This window comes from Pinus tabuliformis, chromosome 4_2, assembly GCF_031772625.1.
Source record: "Pinus tabuliformis cultivar Carrire ecotype Pingquan chromosome 4_2, CPIR1, whole genome shotgun sequence".
Classification (NCBI taxonomy): domain Eukaryota; kingdom Viridiplantae; phylum Streptophyta; class Pinopsida; order Pinales; family Pinaceae; genus Pinus; species Pinus tabuliformis.
The window spans coordinates 640,329,205-640,348,738 of NC_142304.1; positions in this window are offsets into that span (position 1 = coordinate 640,329,205).

Below are 19,534 nucleotides of genomic sequence, written 5' to 3' on the forward strand. Positions count from 1 at the left end.
ATGCAGCCACCAAGATGACTCCATATGAAGTAGTGTATGGTCAACTCCCACCTTTACCTACTTCTTATATCCCTAGATGTTCTAAGGTGCAAGCAGTGGATCAACTCCTACAGAACCATGCAACCATGCTAGTCTGTCTCAAAGATAATCTCCATCAAGCTCAGAATCGCATGAAGTAGCAGGCAGACCAACATCGTTCAGAGCGCACATTTCAAGAAGGGGATCAGGTATTCCTGAGGCTGCAACCATACAAGAAAAAATCACTCAAAGACGAGGGTTGTCAGAAATTAGCTCCAAAATTCTACGGACCTTATCAAATACTTCAGTGCACTAGAGCAGTAGCCTACAATCTAGTCTTGCCACCAACTTCAAAAATCCATCCTGTCTTCCATGTATCATGCCTCAAGAAAGTGGTGGGGAACAATTGTAGAATTCAAACAAGTCTACTTGAATTCGATGAAGAAGGTTCACTCTAGCTCCAACCTGAACAAGTCCTTGAAACACGAGAACAACATTTGCACAGCCGCATGATGAAGGAAGTCCTGGTTAAGTGGAAAGACACCTCTCCAAAAGATGCGACCTAGGAACCAGCCACTATTCTACAACAGTTTTCGCAGCTTCGGCCTTGATCCGGATTTAAACAGGAACGCAACAAATTACAGAGATAACCATAAATACAGAGATGAGATAACCATAAATACTGAGATGCAGCAGAAATAATACTTCATTTCATTACTGTAAAATACTGAAATATGCTTACAAACAGAAATGGAAATAAATCAGCTAAGGCGATGGTAGCTTATCTCTGAGAAGAGATGTGGCGGCTACATGCCTCTGAACTGTTCTGAACTGTGTTACCATGAGGCTCGAAGGCCTATTTATTGTTGATAAACAATGGAAAACCCTTCACATCCCAAAACCTAACCCTAGAAGATGAAACACCAAATTGTGGGCCCCGTTTGGGTAAATTGGTACATCAATTTCCCGGGGTCGTAACTTTGGCATACGATCTCCGTTTGATGCGTGCGATAGCTCGTTAGAAAGATCTATCCGAGTACTACCACTTTGGGAGGCAACATCGGTCCATGGACCTATGTTGCCCCAGATTCCCAAAAAACGTCGTTTAGGGCCTCAAAACAGCTTCGGAAGTTCAGGACCCGAAAAACTGCTAAAAATAGTAAACTGTGCTACAATTTAGGAAACTGAAAAAGCTGAAAGAGACAGTTGTGGGGGTCCAAATAGGATAGGTGGGTGGCCACCAACATCCACCTGGATCATTCCTCCCCCCTTAGGAAGCAATGGTCCCCATTGCGTTGAGTTCCTCCATCTGCTGAACTTGTCCTGCAATCTCTGATGTGTCCAGTAATGGTGGGAAGCATGGTCGATGATGGTCCATATTGAACACTTGGTGCAGGCAAAGGAATAGAGGAATGATGTGCTCCAAAGCATTGTTTCCCATAGCCTTGGTACTGTTGTAAGGACCATGTCGGAGTGGTCTGAGCTTCTTATGGGTTCTGGTAAGGCATTCTCTCTGCAGATGCAACCAGACTTTGTTTCCCACCTGAAACTTGTGTGGTATCTCTGTGGGTGAGGAGAAATTGTTCCTGTGTTCTGTCATGACCATATCCCTTTGCTGTTGCTGCTGCATGGAGGAACCCTTTGCAGGGGTCATGGAGGTAACGACGAAATTCCCCTTACTTTGGGAGTGAACCAGACAGATAAATTTCCTGGTCTGTGAGATGAGCTTGCTACCTTTCTTAGCAGTGATCAAGGATGTGGCAGTAGGTGGGGCTACCTCTGGTATCCTGTATAATGAATTACTCAAAGAAACAATGACAGCACGGGGCCTTGACTCATACACAGCATGTCGCCTCCACAAGTATGGTTGGCATAATAATACATCACAAACATCCAAAGGTGTAACATCACACAATACCTCATCTGTGAAGGGCTTGATGCTATAGGGAAGGCGGCACTGCTGGCGAACTTTGAGATCTCGTCCTTCATGAAGCCACCCCATACTGTATGGCTGTGGGTGTGGTGTAGTCGGTAGGCCCAACCGCTTCACGACCTCTGCTGAAACCAGATTCTTTTGGCTACCACTGTCGACAATGAATCGCAGTTGTGAACCCTTCACCCACATCTGTGAGTGGAAAAGACGCTCCCCCTCCTCTGGATCTTCGGGCTCATTTTTCTTGATCTTGGCGGTGGCAACAGTGGCACTGGGATCCGCATCGATGATCTGCTTCCCTTTTCCATTCCCCTTGTCGAGTTCTAGCTTAGGGTCGGAACATGCATCTGATTCGGAAGCCTTCAACTCAGCCACCAGTGACTCCTTGGTCCGACACTCACTTGTGTTATGAGTGGGACTCTTGTGGAACTCACACCACTTCCCTGTGTCCTTCTTCGGCTTCATGGTGTTGTTCTTTTCTTGCGGCTTCGACGGGTTGTCTTGGGTCACCCCGCCTTGGCTTTGTCCTTTGGGCTTCGGATTTGCAGATCCAAAGTCTCGCTTCTTCTGTTTGAACTTTTGCTCGATTTTTACAGCATATCTGTATGCTGTGCCGAGGGAGGCGATGTTCAAGAACCCCATCTCTTCCTGGATGTATTTGTGTAGGCAGCCGCAGTATTTGAGTACCAGATGCAGCTCAGAATCTTTGATACCCAACTGTGTGCGAAGGGTATGAAAAATGTTTGTGAACTCCGGCACATCTTGGTCTCGTCCCTGCCGCAGTGTGGTCCATTTGATGTATTTGTCCTCATAGCTTTCGACAGGGTAGTACTGCTCCTTGATGGCATCCCGGAAGTCATTCCAAGTGGGTGCGGCTGAAAATAGTGAGCCTGTACTTTCATCCTTCTGCTCGCAGTAGGTTTCCCACCAGTCCTTGACGTGGGGGGTTGCTTTGAGAAGAGCGAAAACAATCTTTTCCCGACTTGAAAATTCATGAACAAAAAAATACCCATCTAGTAGATTTAACCATTTATCTACGGCATCTGCGTCTATTTGACCCTCGAAGATGGGGATTTCAAAATTAACTTAAACCTTAAACGGTGTGGCGTTTCCAGAGTATCTGTTGGAAGCCGATGCGTCGCCTCTGGGTAGCCGCTGAAGGATCTGCGCAAAGCTATCCATCATCGCGCTCCTTTGCCGCTCGAGTGCTTCTTCGAGCAAGATTTTGATAGGATCTCCTGCCCCCTCGTCTTTCTTCTCATCCGCCATGGGAGGCCGTCAGGATTTGCGAGGCTGGTCTTGCAAAGGTTCGACCAGTTCAACCCCTAACTCCTTATATCCCGACCTCGTTGGGGACATGCAAAGAAAAACAGAGAAAAAGCAGACCGCTCTGATACCACCGATCCGGATTTAAACAGGAACGCAACAAATTACAGAGATAACCATAAATACAGAGATGAGATAACCATAAATATTGAGATGCAGCGGAAATAATACTTCATTTCATTATTGTAAAATACTGAAATATGCTTACAAACAGAAATGGAAATAAATCAGCTAAGGCGATGGTAGCTTATCTCTAAGAAGAGATGTGGCGGCTACATGCCTCTGAACTATTCTGAACTGTGTTACCATGAGGCACGAAGGCCTATTTATTGTTGATAAACAATGGAAAACCCTTCACATCCCAAAACCTAACCCTAGAAGATGAAACGCCAAATTGTGGGCCCTGTTTGGGTAAATTGGTACATCAATTTCCCGGGGTCGTAACTTTGGCATACAATCTCCGTTTGACGCGTGCGATAGCTCGTTAGAAATATCTATCCGAGTACTACCACTTTGGGAGGCAACATCGATCCATGGACCCATGTTGCCCCAGATTCCCAAAAAACGTCGTTTAGGGCCTCAAAACGGCTTCGGAAGTTCAGGACCCGAAAAACTGCTAAAAATAGTAAATTTTGCTACAATTTAGGAAACTGAAAAAGCTGAAAGAGACAATTGTTGGGGTCCAAATGGGATAGGTGGGTGGCCACCAACATCCACCTGGATCAGGCCTTGACGACAAGGTTGTTTCTTATGGGGGAGGGCATGTTAGGGTCCAACCCTAACCCCTTTATTTATGTAATAGGGTCAAGTCATAGTTATAGTTAATTAAAGAATCAATAAAGCCTGTATTAATAATTGTAAGTGGTTGACCCACACTTAATAAGGGACCACAGTTAGTTGCAAATGAGCCATGGTATTAGATAGAGGGTATTGAGAGAACCATGGTACTAACCCATGGTATTACATGTATGAATCCTATATAAAGGATAGAGACTCCCCATTGAGTAGCATTGTGTCTTGTTTTGTAATTGAGCTCTGCTCTGCTAGACGTTGCCCCCTCGAAGAGGCAAGTGAACATTGCTTTCATCTCTGAATAATAAAATACATGTTGTTTTTCTCATTCTGTTCTGTGTTCTGGGTTGTATTTCTTCATATATTTGGTATTTTGGCATCTTCTCGCAGGTCAAGAGTGTAACGGAGTGATTTTTTTTATTTGAGGATTAAAAATAAAATAAAAATTGGAAAGTGAATTTAGGATTTTGCAAAATTCTATTTATTTGCAAATTTTTTTGGTGTTTTTTCAAGCATGATAATTTTTTTGGTGAAGATTGTGCCTTACGGGGGCACATATTGAAAATAATACTTTTTTTCAAAGGTGATATGAAAGACAGCCTCATGCAATCAACAAAGGAGTTATAAAAGAAGGAATGACAGTAGTCATGTGTCGCAAAGCGTGACTAAAGAAGACTAAGAAAATGAATAAAAAATAAGAGGCAGAGATTGTTGCCATTGTTAGAGACGTTCGGATCATAGACGAGGAACTCAAAAGTCTAGCAGAAGACAAAGAAGAAATTGAGGGTGATTGGTGTAGCTTTGATCTGCTACCACCTCGTATGTTTACAGGTGAATATTTTGATCATTAGGTTATCAAGATGTTAACTTTTCTTAGAGCTAAAGAGTTAATTGAGTATGAATCCAATAACCCATATGATGTAGTATGTGATGTTTCAACATTGAATTTTATAAAATATGCATTGGATGAGAACTGTTTGTGTAAGGTAGCAAAAGATACAACTTCCTTAGAAGCATCGAAGATCTTGGAAGCAGAGTTTGGAACAAAGGAGAGTGACATGAAACAACATGTTATGACACAAGCAAAGACGTCAGCCACAAATCTGAGGGTAGACGAGCAAGAATCTGAGAGGAAAACAGAGCTTGGAGAACCCCACTCAAAAGTGGATGATGGTTGTTAAGACCATAAAATTGAAACCCATTATGCAAGCATGCATATGGAGGAAAAATGTGCAACAAAGATTGGAGAGAGAGAAGCTGAAGCCTTTGTGTGTGAAATAAAGAAAGAGCAAATAAATGCTCAACGAATCCATTGTAACATGGATGATACAGATGATGGTGAATCCCACTATGATGAGACACATGTGGATGATGACTGCAAAGTTATATTTGAATTAGTGAATCCAACCACAGCTGATGGATTTGGTGAAGTTGAAATTTTCAATGAAATTGACAATGAGCACATGCATGCTCAAATATCCCAACATAGTGTGGATGGACATTATATTGATGATATGTGTGGTTTCTTTTTTGAAACAGGTATTGATTGTGCCAATATGGTAAGCGCAATGTTTGATGAAACATTGAAGGTTGAAGCTTCCACCATAGCAGCAAGATATGAAGCAATTGGAACTACTCATGAATTAGTATGTGATCTAGCAACAGTTGATGATCAAGAACAGGATAAAGTAACTGAAGAGTTTTTTATGAGAATATCGACTAACATCATAACAATGGAAGACAATCTCCATGCAGTTGAAAAGAAGGCAGATGTAGAGTAAGAAGATCTCACTAAAGAGAGTCATATTAAAGATTTTTTTAACATTGTTTTTGAATATGCAGGTGTTCAAAATAGCATGGGAGCAGAATTTGAAAACAAGGTTGTTCATACATTTGATGCAGATTTGATGTTCATTAAAGAACGGATTTAGAAACCAATAGAACAAATTGATGCGAGTCTTAAAGCAACATCTAGAATAAAAGAAGCAGTACCTGATGATGAAAGTGAAAAAAATGATATGAAAGACAAAGATGAATGAAATCAAGAAGAGATAAGATTCTACTCTCAAGAAATATGACAGATAGAAAGTCAAGAATATGAAGTGCAAGAAGCAAAGCAAAGAAGACAATTTGAAGATGCAATGTTATGGTAGCAGTCCATGGTTGAACGAATATTTCAAGAGGTATATGTAGTAGAAAAGATCAAATTGTGTTTTAGCACAAATTCAAGACAAGTCAAAGAAAAATTGTAGCAGCACCAAGTGAATAAAGCCTCCAACAAGAAAGTTCAATAGAGAATGAAGCAATTTCGAGGATATAGAATCTGGAAGCATAGAAAAAGAAAATGAAAAATTGTAAAATTCGTGAGTCATTGTAAGCCTAGCTGAGACATAGAGCAACAAGCATGTTTGTGATATTTAATTCATGTTGAGTCATGTTGGATCATACGGTCGTAATTAAGGGGGAGTGTTATAGATTGTAATTACTCCTGCATGTGGAGTTGGCTACACATAGAGAGTCAGTTAACTAAGTGATTGACTGATTGAGTGGTTGAGTGTTAAGTCAAGTCAAGTTTGATAGACAAATTTTAGTGTGTGGTTGCATGTAAAGATATTTTAGGCAAGTAGCTAGTTGTAAAAGGATAAATACCCTTCACGGGTTCATTGTGAGAATCATGTTTTGTGTGCTCAATAGAAGAGCAACAACTCATTTTTTGTGTGAATTGATGCTTTGTCTCCTCTGCCCTTCCAACAATGATGTAGTCTACAAGTTCTTTTCCATTGGCATACACGCTTTCGCCTAAAAACTATGTGTAGAAATACTGATTGATGTTGTAAATGGCCGTGAAGCCAAGTCAATGCTCATTCCATATCTACGCAGTTGCAAGAATACCTCATAGTCAAAGAGATCGAGTCTCATTCTTTGTAATATCACTAAATAACGTTCACCAACTCAAACCTATCTAGATGATACCGACATATTAAAGGGTTAAATGGCTATGCGATTGATGATAATGAGAATCGAACCAACATAGAACTCTCATTGTTGCAGTTGTGGTTGTCCCCTGAAGCATAGACAACGCCATCTCCTTCAACTAATTTATGACCATCAAACAAGATAATCGATCCCTCAGGAACGATAACACCAATATTGAGGGAGTGAATGGAACACCCCACAGCCACACCTACATTTACAATTGAATCCATCAACAAGGGAGTGAACAGAACAATACACAACCACATCCAGATTTACATGGCACAAAAAACACAAAAAAAAACACAACAATATTTTCTACCATATCAAAATCCACACACTCTTATACTAATCTATGTATAGATGAACACATCTCAGATATATTCTATTTCCCTAAACTTTTTATGAGGGAGTCAAGCTCAAATTAGCTCTAATCTAGATTTACATGGCACGAAAAACACACAAAAAACATGACAATATTTTCTACCATATTGAAATCCACACACTCTTATACTAATCTATGTACAGATGAACAAATCTCGGATATATTCTATTTCCCTGAACTTTTTGTGAGGGAGTCAAGCTCAGATCAACTCTGATACCATATTAGAAGTAGAGAGAGCAATTACACAACACAAATCAAACAATATTTTATTGAACACAATGTTTATATATATATATATATATATATATATATATAACTCTTCTAAATCCTAGAATAATGGATCTAAATCACTATTACAACTCACATATAGGAAACTCCCTACTTCTAGATTGACACTTAAAGACTCACAATGACAACTTATAACAACCTAAAACACATAGAAGCATTAATTCCAACCATTACTTCTTAAAAAGATACAGATTATATATTTTTTGATATGAAAAACGTGTTCATCGTAATGTATTTTCATGACTTAGATATTTTCTGAAAAGAGTTGATGATCATATCGAACATCTAAAGTGAGGTTTTTTTAAGGATGTAGAAAAACTAGTATATAAATTAGTAGATCCCTCATCTCAAGAAATATTTCCTTGCGATAATAGAAAGTATATTATTAGGACATTTTGGGGTTGCATAGTGGGTCATGCCTATAAATCATTTAAATATCTCAGTGTAGGAGTTAAGAGGGCTCATGCTGGTTTAGTGTGCCATTGCATTATTGAAGACTAGTAACCCACATTAAAATGGGTGTAATTTCTTCTATGAAATTGAACTCGTAACATATAACTATTGATTTGAAATTTGACCTTTACCTTCGATTCACGATGTTTCAATATTTTTATTATTGTTATTCAATTTATATTCACATGAACTAACAATGTTTCAATATTTTTATTATTGTTATTCAATTTATATTCACATGAACTAACAATATATCAATGTGAAATTAAAAACCTTTATGAAAACAAAATGTTATTAAATTGAATTAACAGTATATATCAATGCGAGCTAAAAATATATTTATGAATACAAAATGTTATTAAATTAAATTAGAAGAGTTTATAACTTATCATCAAATATTTTAATAATAATAAGTATAAATTGAAAAAATGTATTATCTGATTATAATTTCTCCAAATTTTTAATAATATTTTAATTAAAAAATTTAGTTTATTAATATAATTTAAATTTAATATTGTTGAAATAATAATTAAGTCACATTTATAAATTTATTTTTTTAAATAAAGAAATGGTTCAGATTCAATGTTTAGCCATTCTTCATCTAATATCGACATGGAGGGATGTGATTTATTGTATATGAACATGTTGTGCATTATAGTTCTGTTTAATAATTTTTATTTATTTAGTTATGTGTTCTCCCATCTCCCCACGCCAGCGTGTCTTCGATTCAAATACTCTTGCAGTTCTTCCCATTCACATTGTCCTCACCAGTGTTGGTAGTTACTTGCATATGTGTGCAAGTCGAATCCTTATCAGTCGCTCGATCACCATGAGAGAGTATGATAAGAAGAAGAAGTTGAATTATTATTTATAGAAGGAGGTTTAGCAGAAGTCCCCCATCTCTCGAAAGCTACATTGGCCAGCATAATCCTGCAACATATCGCAACCAAAGCTCGCCTTATCGAAACTGTCAACGTATCCCTAGTAATAATTACAGGCACAAACATTCCCCTGGCAGGGGTGGTGAGTCGCGCAGTCCTTATGCCTTGTAGGTATGCAAAATTTCCATTTAAATCAAACCTAAGTAACTTGAATTGGCACAAATATTGCAATTGCAATTAAGCTAGTTAGCTCAACACCATGGATTGGAGGATGATATCCACTTTGATTTCGTTCATGTATAAATATATGTGTGAATGGTGCGAATTATGAAACCTCAGGGATAGTCATATTTAGTGCAAAGAGGAGAGGAAAAGCTCCAATCCTCCCTTTGGATTGGCATTGTAGATAGAGAAGGGAAGGGTTGGGTGTTTGGGAAGGGTTTTATTTGATTATCAAGGGAGGAGCTAATTGAGAAATCAAGAACTTATGGGGGGGGGCTATGATATTTTGAATTGAGGCGAAAAATACGAAAATTCGACAGTTTGATTTGTATACCGAATACTTCGCTGAAATTCGATTCGATTCACAATAATAATAAGTCAATCGATGGGTTCATGGACTTGAATAAATTGCTGAGTGTCTGAACACAAAATAGATAGCGGGATAGCCACATAGCACGGATCGAGGAATGAAAGGTAATTATTAATTTGGAATTTTTTTCTTGAAAGAATGGAAGGTAGTTATTAATTTGGAAATTTTTTCTCGACAGAATGCAAGGTAATTATTAATTTGGTAATTCTTTTTTAAATTTCTATCATGCTTTGAATGCTTTATAAATTCATGAAAACAACAAAGAATTTGAACATCAACATTGAAAGTGAGAAAATTTGATAAGAGGAATTGATTTTCTTTTAAAGAGATATCAAGATAAATAAGTTTTGGAAATAATTTTTTTAAATATGTATTTATTTTGAAAAAATTAAATATATTTCTAGTTTAGAGGCATCTAGATAAATAAGTTTACAACATAGATTCTTTAAATATGTATTTATTAGGAAAATATTTTATGTGAGTTTTGAAACTAAGAAGGGCATTAAGTTTTGAAACGAAAAGAGGTTTTGGTGGCGGGCCTTTTTTTCCAATTATATTTTAAATTTTTTATATTGTTTAAGTAGGAATAATGATATATATATATATATATATATATATATATATATATATATATATATATATCGATTTTGTTTGTCTGATTGAAAATTTTTCATCCGAATATTTATAGTAGAAGTCAAATGTGAAATTAAATTCAAATTTGGTAACTATATCATGTTCTCTACAAAGAAGGTAGAGGGTAGAGAACCCTTAGTTGTGTTTATTCAGACATCGTACAAAAACTTTGATCTATTCTTATTTGACCTCCTCTTGCTGAAGAATTTTGTGGCGTGCGTTGTCTTACGACCACAACCTGCACCTACAATCCTGACAACCTTGGTTTTCTCTGGCCATAACACGGTGCTTTCAAATTATTCTAATTTTTCTTTCAACCCAACTGGGTGTTCGACAACATACTTCAATGGGGGTTTGTCGCATACTTTGGACACGCATTCGCAACACATCATCCAAAAGTTGCTCCATGTTGCTGAATATCAGGTTATAAAAGAAAAAAGTGAGAAGCGCCTACATAAATCTAAGAGTCCAATAAATTAAAAAGGTAAATGGGAAAGGGAGAGAGAGGGAAAGGTCAAATGCAAGTCCCCACCCATTAAATGCCTCCAAATCGATAGCACTTATTTTTTCAGCCTCAAAAAGAGCACATCTCAAATTCTAAATCGTATTGAAGTCAAATCGCTGCTTCTTTTCTTGCTTAGAGCTTCAACATACGGTCCTTTACTGTTCCATCAGTGCTCCAAAGGCTTGACACCATACAAGACAGGAATAATAGTAACCTCATCTGACCTCTACTAAAATTCCTTCAACATGTGCAATAGTTCATCTAGAAACCATTTGAGAAAATGGCGATATGGATGAAGGAGGTTTTGATGGCGTGTCGTATTTGAGGAGTAATATTTTTGCCAACTTCCAGTTCCAGTTTGTCTAGAAAAGCTCGTAGCCCACAGGAATTAATACTACAATATAGATCGATGGCGAAGGTGGTCTTTACGTCAAGGCCACGATGATTGATAAAAACATCGTAGCTTTTATAAGAAATCAGGGAAGAACACGAGGCAATGGAGGAGGAGGAGGAGGAAGCAACATAAGCATTGTCATTGTCATCGGTTGTTTGGTGTGCCATTGGAATATGGATTTGGATAGACAGAAAAATTATATGGATATAATAATAATAAAAAATGAAGAGAAAGCAGGTAGACCAGAGTGGTGGAAACTTAAGAGTTATGAATAACTTTACACTTGTTATGTATAGCCACTCTACTCCTACCATTGTCCGTGCTCCTTTTGCTTTTTCATTGAAAGGTAAAGGTATTGTATTTATGCATGTCCTTCTAGATTTTCTTAACAACCTTTGCAATCAATGCGTAGCTAGATAATCAACTCATGTGTTAACAACTTACAATTAGTTGAAGGAAAGTGCGACCTAAACTCACATTTTCCATACACTGACAAATTTTTGTGTTGGGTTTGTTATGGAATGTACCATTTCATAATTCAAACCTTTTGCTTCCTTTTACAGTATCGTCCATTCCATTTTATTTACATTTATTGAAATGTGACAACAAATGATGTAATTATGGGTAAAATCTTATTTTTACTCCCAGTTAGTTTTGTAACGAATAGGAGTTATGTAACGAAGGAGAATCCCATATTAAATTGGTGAATTCCCAGAGGCTTTATCATGGAGAATCATCTTTGATTAATAAATATTTCTAATTACTTGACCCGTGGAGGTTTCCTTGACACATTGTCAAGGTTTTACCATGTAGATTTATTGTGTTAATATGTGTGTTTATGTTTCTATTTATGCCTTTCTTGTTCAGTTATTGAATGATTGAATAACTTTGTAAACCCTACAACCTTGTTGATTTATGGAAGTCCCCAAAAAGTGGTATCAGAGATAATTGGTTAGAGAAATCTGCCATCGGAGCTGTGAGAGAAATCGCGATCAGAGTCGTGAAGGTAGCATAGTAAATTTGTTATTCAGAACTGCACTCTCGAGTTTGAGTCCAGTCAAACGCAGTGTAAGAATCGTTACTTTATGTCGATTGTTGAAGAGTTTTCGTTGTCAAGTAAAGAGCCCTACATCAGAGCCACCAGAGAGAGATGTTATTGATGTCAAGGAGCGAGCGTCGCTGAAAAATAGAAATTTATTTTTTTAGTGGGTCTGGAAAACGACAGAGTATCACAAAGGAGCAAGGGGACTACGGCCAGCCTGGAAAAATACAGAGTGCCATAGAGGAGCAAGGTACTATCGTGCTTGATTCCACAAATTTGTAGAGGGATTATGCTAATGCACAGACCCATTGGAGGAGTCTCAAAATCTGACGTCGTCGCTGGAGAAAGTAGTTGAACCGAATCTGTCAGAGTCGAAAAGAGAGATTGTAGCCATCGAGAAAGGAAGAATGGTCAGCCACCAATTTTTTAATGCCAAGGTCCTCACTGGTATACTGGTTGCAAAAGAACTGTAAGGTCATGAAGTCCTGTAACAAGAAGCCCAATCAAAAAAAGGAACGAGGGTGTTGTGGAAGAGAAACATTCCTTAAGGAGTCCAGATGAAGAAATTCAGGTACAATTACTTTTAAACAAAAATAAGAAATTTACAAATAAAAATTGAAACAGAGTTATTCTTATGAAATCTGAATAGGGTTTAGAGACAAATTCATTGAAGAGGGTTTTTTCTGTGTGAAAATTGTCAGGTGGAAATTGAATAGGGTTTAAAGGCAAGTTCGTGAAATTGGAAGCAGAAGAACTTTTTTTTTAAAAGGAAACCATAGCTGAAAAAAGGAAATCATAATTTTTTTGAAAAGCATAGCTGGAAATTGAAGAAAGAAGGGAAACTAGGAAACCATAGTAGAAAGGTTTGTAGGAAGAAATGGGCAAAATGATGAATGCAAAGTTCAAGGTGGAAAAATTCACGGCAAGAATAACTTTTTTATGGAAACTGAAAGTTAGCGATTTTCTTGTGCAACAAGGGTTGCACAAAGCATTCGACAGGGTGAATAAGAAACCTGCTAGCATGACATATTCGGACTAGAAGGACTTCAATCGCTCGAGCTCTCAATACCATCAGGTTATGCTTGGTGAATGAAGTTCTCTTCAATATTGTTGAAGAAACCTCAGCAGCAGGTTTGGGAGAAAAACTTGAAAAATTGTATATGAAAAAATTGTTAACCAAAACAAATTATTTGAAAAGACAATTGTATAGTCTTCGGACGAAGGAGCATACAAAATTTGTAGAACATTTAAATGTTTTTAAGACACTTATTTTCTAATTATCAGATATGGAAGTTAAAATTCATGAAGAAGACAAAGCTATAACCTTGTTGTGTTCTCTGCCGGAGTCATGGAACCACTTCATAACTTCAATCAGTTTGAGCGCTATTGATTCTTTTAAATTTGAATCAATTGTTGGAGCTCTATTATCTGAAGAAGTACTGAGGAAATCTAGTATTGAAACATTTGCACCAAAAGCCATGATAGCGAGAGGTCAGTCGAAGGAAAGTGGGGAGAAAGAAAGAGGTTCTTCCAAATAAGAACAAAAGGGAAAGAAGTGTAAATCTAAATGATAGTACTACAACAAAATTGGACTCCTCAAGAAAAATTGTTGGAAACGGAAATGGTCTAAAAACCAAAAGAAGGAAGAAAATCAAGTTCATTCAGGTATGGTTGATGAAGTTTTATCTGCTGAAGTAGGAATAGTAAATGAAGCTTTACATGTTTGTAATTTCTATCAAAATGTTGAAAATTGGATATTAGATTCTGGTACTTCTCATCACATGAGTCCGCACAGAAATTGGTTTACTTCATATGAAGCTGCAAATTGTAGTTCTATGTTTATGGGTAATAATTTATCTTGTCAGACAGTTGGGATGGAAAATATCAAAATTAAAATGTTTGATAATACAGTTAGAACATTAACTTTTGTTAGACATGTACCTGAAATAAGGAAAACTTTGATTTCTTTGGGAGCATTGGACTCGGATGGTTACAAGTTTACATGTCATAATGGCATGTTGAAAGTGTCAAAAGACACTCTAGTTGTTTTGAAGGCAGAAAAGGTCGGAAATCTTTACAGACTCAAAGGAAGTACTCAGGTCAGTGAGGCAGTGACTATGTCAAAGAAAGAAGAAGAAGTTACTCACCTATGGCATCACCGATTGGGCCACATGAGCAAGAAAGGTCTTTAGGTACTGATGAACTGCAATTTTTTTCCTGATTTGAAATCCTTGAAGTTGGATTTTTGTAAACATTGTGTGTATGGAAAACAAGGTAAACAGAGATTTAAAACTCGAATTCATAATAGTAAAGAAATTTTGGACTATATTCATTCTGATATGCAGGGATCATCTCCTACTGTATCGTATGGAGGTGCATTACATTACTTAACGTTTATTGATGATTTCCCCTAGAATGTTTGGGTTTATATGTTAAAAAGAAAAGCTGATGTATTTAACGTTTTTAAATAATTTAAAGTAATGGTGGAAAAGAAAATAGGAAAATCAATTAAATGTTTGAGAACTGACAATGGAAATGAATTTACTTCTCTAGAATTTGAAAAATATTGTAAGGATGAAAGGATTGTTAGACATAACATTGTTGTTTATACTCCTCAACAAAATGGTGTCGCTGAACATATGAATTAGACTCATACGAAAAGAGACAGAATCATTTCTTTTTATTTAGTTAATAGATCACCTTCAGTTTCAATTAATTGTAAAATTCCCGAGAAAGTTTGGTCAGGTAAGTCTTGTGATTATTCACATTTAAGGATTTTTGGTTGTGATGCCTATGCTCTTATTCCTAAAAATCAGCGCTCAAAATTAGACCCAAAATCGAAATGTTATTTCATTGTTGGGTATGACTATGCGGTGAAAGGATACAGGTTGCAGGATCCTTCTTCACAAAAGATAGTCTTTAGTAGAGATGTAACATTTGATGAATCTTCTCTTCTAAAGTAGGATGTTGAAAAACTTGAACATGAACAAGTATCGCCAAATCAACAAATTTATTTGGAGGCTAGGCCTTTGTCAGAAAGACGAAAGGAATGAGACACTTCTGAAGAAAAAAGTGAAGAATATGCAAAGGAAACTATTGATGTTATAGAACCAGTTCAAAAACCAGTCACTCTAAGAAGGTCTACAAGGGAAGGAAGAAAACCCAAAATGTATGAAGATTCTTCTTCATATTTTTTATTGATTACTGAATATGGGGAACCTTCTTGTTATGAGGAAGCAGTGGATGATGCAGATAGCAAAAATTGGAAAAAGGATATGGATGAAGAAATGGATTCCTTAGCTAAGAACAAAGCCTGGGATCTTGTAGAACTTCCTGAAGGGAGAAGTGTTGTTGGATACAAATGGATCTTCAAGTTGAAGCGAAATGATGATGGAAATATCGATATGTATAAGGCGAGGCTAGTTGCAAAAGGGTATTCTCAGGTTGAAGGTATTGAATTTCTTGAGATTTTTTCACCAATAAAAATACTTGTTTCTATTCATATTATGTTGGCACTAACTATATTAATTGACCTTGAGTTAGAACAGTTATATTTTAAAGCACTTTTTTTACATGGTGATTTGGATGAAGAGATTGATATGGAACAACTAGAATGTTTTGTAGAAGATCACAACAAAATATATTTTTTTCAAGCTCATTAAATCATTGTATGGCCCGAGGCAGTCGCCCAAGCAAGGGTACAAGAAGTTTTACTTCTTCATGGTGAGCCAGAACTTTATTAGAAGTGAGTATTATCATTGTGTATACTCAAGAGTTTTAGTGGCATAATCATTATCTTGGTTTTGTATGTTGACAATATTCTTATTGCAAGAAAAAGAATGGAAGAGGTCAATAGGTCAAAGGCTCAAATCTCTAGGATGTTTGATATGAAGGATCTTGGAGTGGAAGAACATATCTTGGTCATGGAGATACACAGAGACGGGAAAAATGGAAATCTTTAGTTATCACAACAGATGTATGTAGTAAGAATACTTGAAAAGTTAGGTATCAAAAATGCGAAACATGTTAGTGATCCATTAGCTTCCCATTTTAAACATTCTTCAGTTTTGAGTCCTAGAAGTGACGAAGAAAAAAATTATATGTCTTGTGTACCATTTGTAAATTTTGGAGGCAACTTAATGTATGCAATGGTATCTATAAGACCTGACATTTCACATGCAGTTGGAGTTGTTAGTAGGTTCATGGCAAATCTAGGTGAAGAACATTGGTGAGCAGTGAAATGGGTGCTTCAATATTTGAGAGGCACAAATGACCATTATCTTTAAATGTGACAAATCCAATATTTATGAAAGAGCGACACCCATTAGGTCTTAGTACCAAAAATGCTATGAGAGGAACTTGGAGAAACCGGCTAATGAAAATAAATTATGGATACACTAGATGTCACAGATATTTGGTGTTCTGTTGAGGGCCCCGAAATCGGGTCGACAACAAGGGGGATACCCACCCGGTCCGGAACCTGGTTGGCGGCTCCTTGCCCGTTTGGAGTAGCGGGTCCGACTGGGGGTAATGGGACCAGTTTCCCAATGTGAAGGGTGTGCGTGTGTGTGTAGAGTTTGATGGTATTGATTTAAAGGTTTTTCTAAACTAGTCTTAATTCTAACTGCTAAACTAACTCTATACTAATGTAATCTAATGAAGAAAAACAATACATCTAATCTACGCTAACCCGGGGTGTTTTCTTTTGTTATGCGATCTAGAAAGATTTCAAACAACAGCTGGTAATAAAGATCATTCAGCTATTATCAAAATATAAATCAATAAAGATAAACCACTCTCAATAAGAAGTTAGGCAGAACAGTTGTGAACAACATATCGCATAATTAGTTATTCATATGTCAAGCATAAATAAATGACTCCACCGTACAGAAGTGCCAAATGGTAATACACACATTCATACAGTAACATATAAAGAACTCAGCTGCATATCACTCTAGGAATACTAGCAGAATTTAGTCAAGAGATAAAAGTACCATTTATGACTGACTTCACTAATAAACTTCAAGCAATAATGATTTATTTCTACTTGTTCTAATATCTGCTAAGAGTACAGAAGTGCAACATCAGTGACAGACATTAAAATGCAAACATAAATAAATCTCGATCCATCCATTCATCAAAAACCTCCTCCGAGGGTGTAGAAGTGCATGTTCTGAGGACAAGTTTTTTGAGAGATTTCCGGACCCTTCTCCAATGCAACGAGAAGGGTTAAATACTACTGACCGGATAATTTTAATTACACGAATTTAGGGAAACGGCTTCAAATCACTGCCCTTTACTAAAAGAAAATTTATTTTTAAAACTTAAATCTAATTTCTGACCGTTTCTGTATATTCTCCTTAGTGCTGTAAACAGTGCAACGTTTCCCTGGGAAGAGTCGGCTGGTTGCCTTCTTCTTTCGCTCGGGAGATAAAAGTGGAAATAACAAGAGCTGGCACCTCCTTCTGACAGACCAGAAGATATTTTCGAAAACCTTTCTCTAGCTGGGTGTATTCGCTGCGTATATACTTAGCACAACCCAGGTTCTTCTCGAACTGATTTTGCTGTTGCTACTTTGGTTTCTGGTCGTGCGAATGACTGAGCGAATTAGGAGTCGTGCTGTATGGACAATTCCCTGTGTAGAGAATTTCTTCCGTTCTTTGTTCCAGGCTTTTCTGGAGCGTCCTCCTTCTCTTGCACTTCTTTCTCTGCTTTACCAAGTTTGAGCTTCAGGATCTTTTGCAAACACGCTGCTTTTGTGTGCCTTTGACTCTTCGTCTTGGACAGTCTAATTTCATCAGTGCCGGTTGGCTGATAGTCTGGAATCCGCGGTCTTGCTGTATGCGGCATCCATTTGCGGAGGCATCTTCTCTCTGTTATCTGATTGGCGCTTTCCCCTTTTCCTTAGATGTTTCCTGCATATAGGTTTATATCAGTTGCGTGTCTTGCAGTCTACGCAAAGAAGAAGGGAAAATGAAAACATTGACATGAAATCATTAAATTCTAATGAATGCATAATCCTGACATTCATCATGACTTGACTCTTCGGAAAATGCGATGCAATCATTTCTGGATACTCAAGCATGCGGTCATTAATTTCATTTAAGGTGCGCGCTTAATCTCGGGTCTATCGTGTATGTCGGAGAATTCTTGCGATGAGTCTTTTCATATCGCAGATCGGAGATCGCTGACATCACAGATCGCAGATCGCTGATTTCATTTAATGGCTTATTCTTCTTAGTGCGACGTTTGCGATGTGCGATGTCGCATATCGGCGATCGGCGTTTCTTGAAGATCTTCTCTTTAAGAGCGCTTGGAATGCATGCGACGCGATGAACGTCGCGTCGCTCTTTCACAGTTTTTCTTTTCGCGCTTGGGGGATGCTTCAGTCTTTCCTTGCGATGCGATTTAAGCCTTAGGGAGAAAAATAAAAAAAATTAACAAAGTATTTTTTGGATTTTTTGTTCAGGGTCCCCCCTTTGCTTGATGTTATGGATAATCATCAAGAAAAGAGGGGGGTTGTTGGTGACCACAACAATGGTGATTCACTGTGAAGAACCAGTTATCTCTGCTTGTTCTATTGCACTTTCACTTCCAAAACAAAAAAAAATTCGTATATCTAAATTTTGTTATGGACGGATAGAGTATTACCCCTTATCCTGTCAATGATGTTTCGTCACAACTTTTTATTTCATTCCGATTGTTTGCTTCCTTTGGGTTATTTCTTGTATTTACACCAGACATTACTCGGTCTTTTCAAAGATAAAATAAGGTCTTCTCTGCGTACTGGCTTTGTAAAATATGCTCATTTGTCGTAGGTAGAGCCTCTGCTGCCCGCAAGCGTCCATAGCCTCGACAGGGTTACCATGTTATCCAAGCAATGATCCTTTTTCTTGCTTGAGGTCATTTACAACATTCCAGAGAAAAATCCTTTCGACCTTATTCTTTCTTTCTTAATTTTTTTTATTCTCTAAAGAACAATGTCTTGGTTTGGTGGCCAAATTATGACACAGTCATTCACTTGATTTACACTTTTGCTGAACAAGCTGGCTCGTGATGAGACCCCTTGTCTTTTGATTGCAACAATCTTGAGTCGTTGCCCTGTTTTGGTAGACAGTATTGGCAAAGTCAGCAAGTTATAATATCTGTGATCATGATAAGCCGGCTCGTGATGAGACCTCTTATTCTTTGAGATATGGTGTTTTCTTGGATTGTTTCTCTGGATGCTGCGATTTTCCTTAGCAGGGAGGAAGTCATTGTTTTTCCTTAAGAAAGCTCTGGACGACAATAATAGAGTTTAAAAACAACAGTTTTGCAGA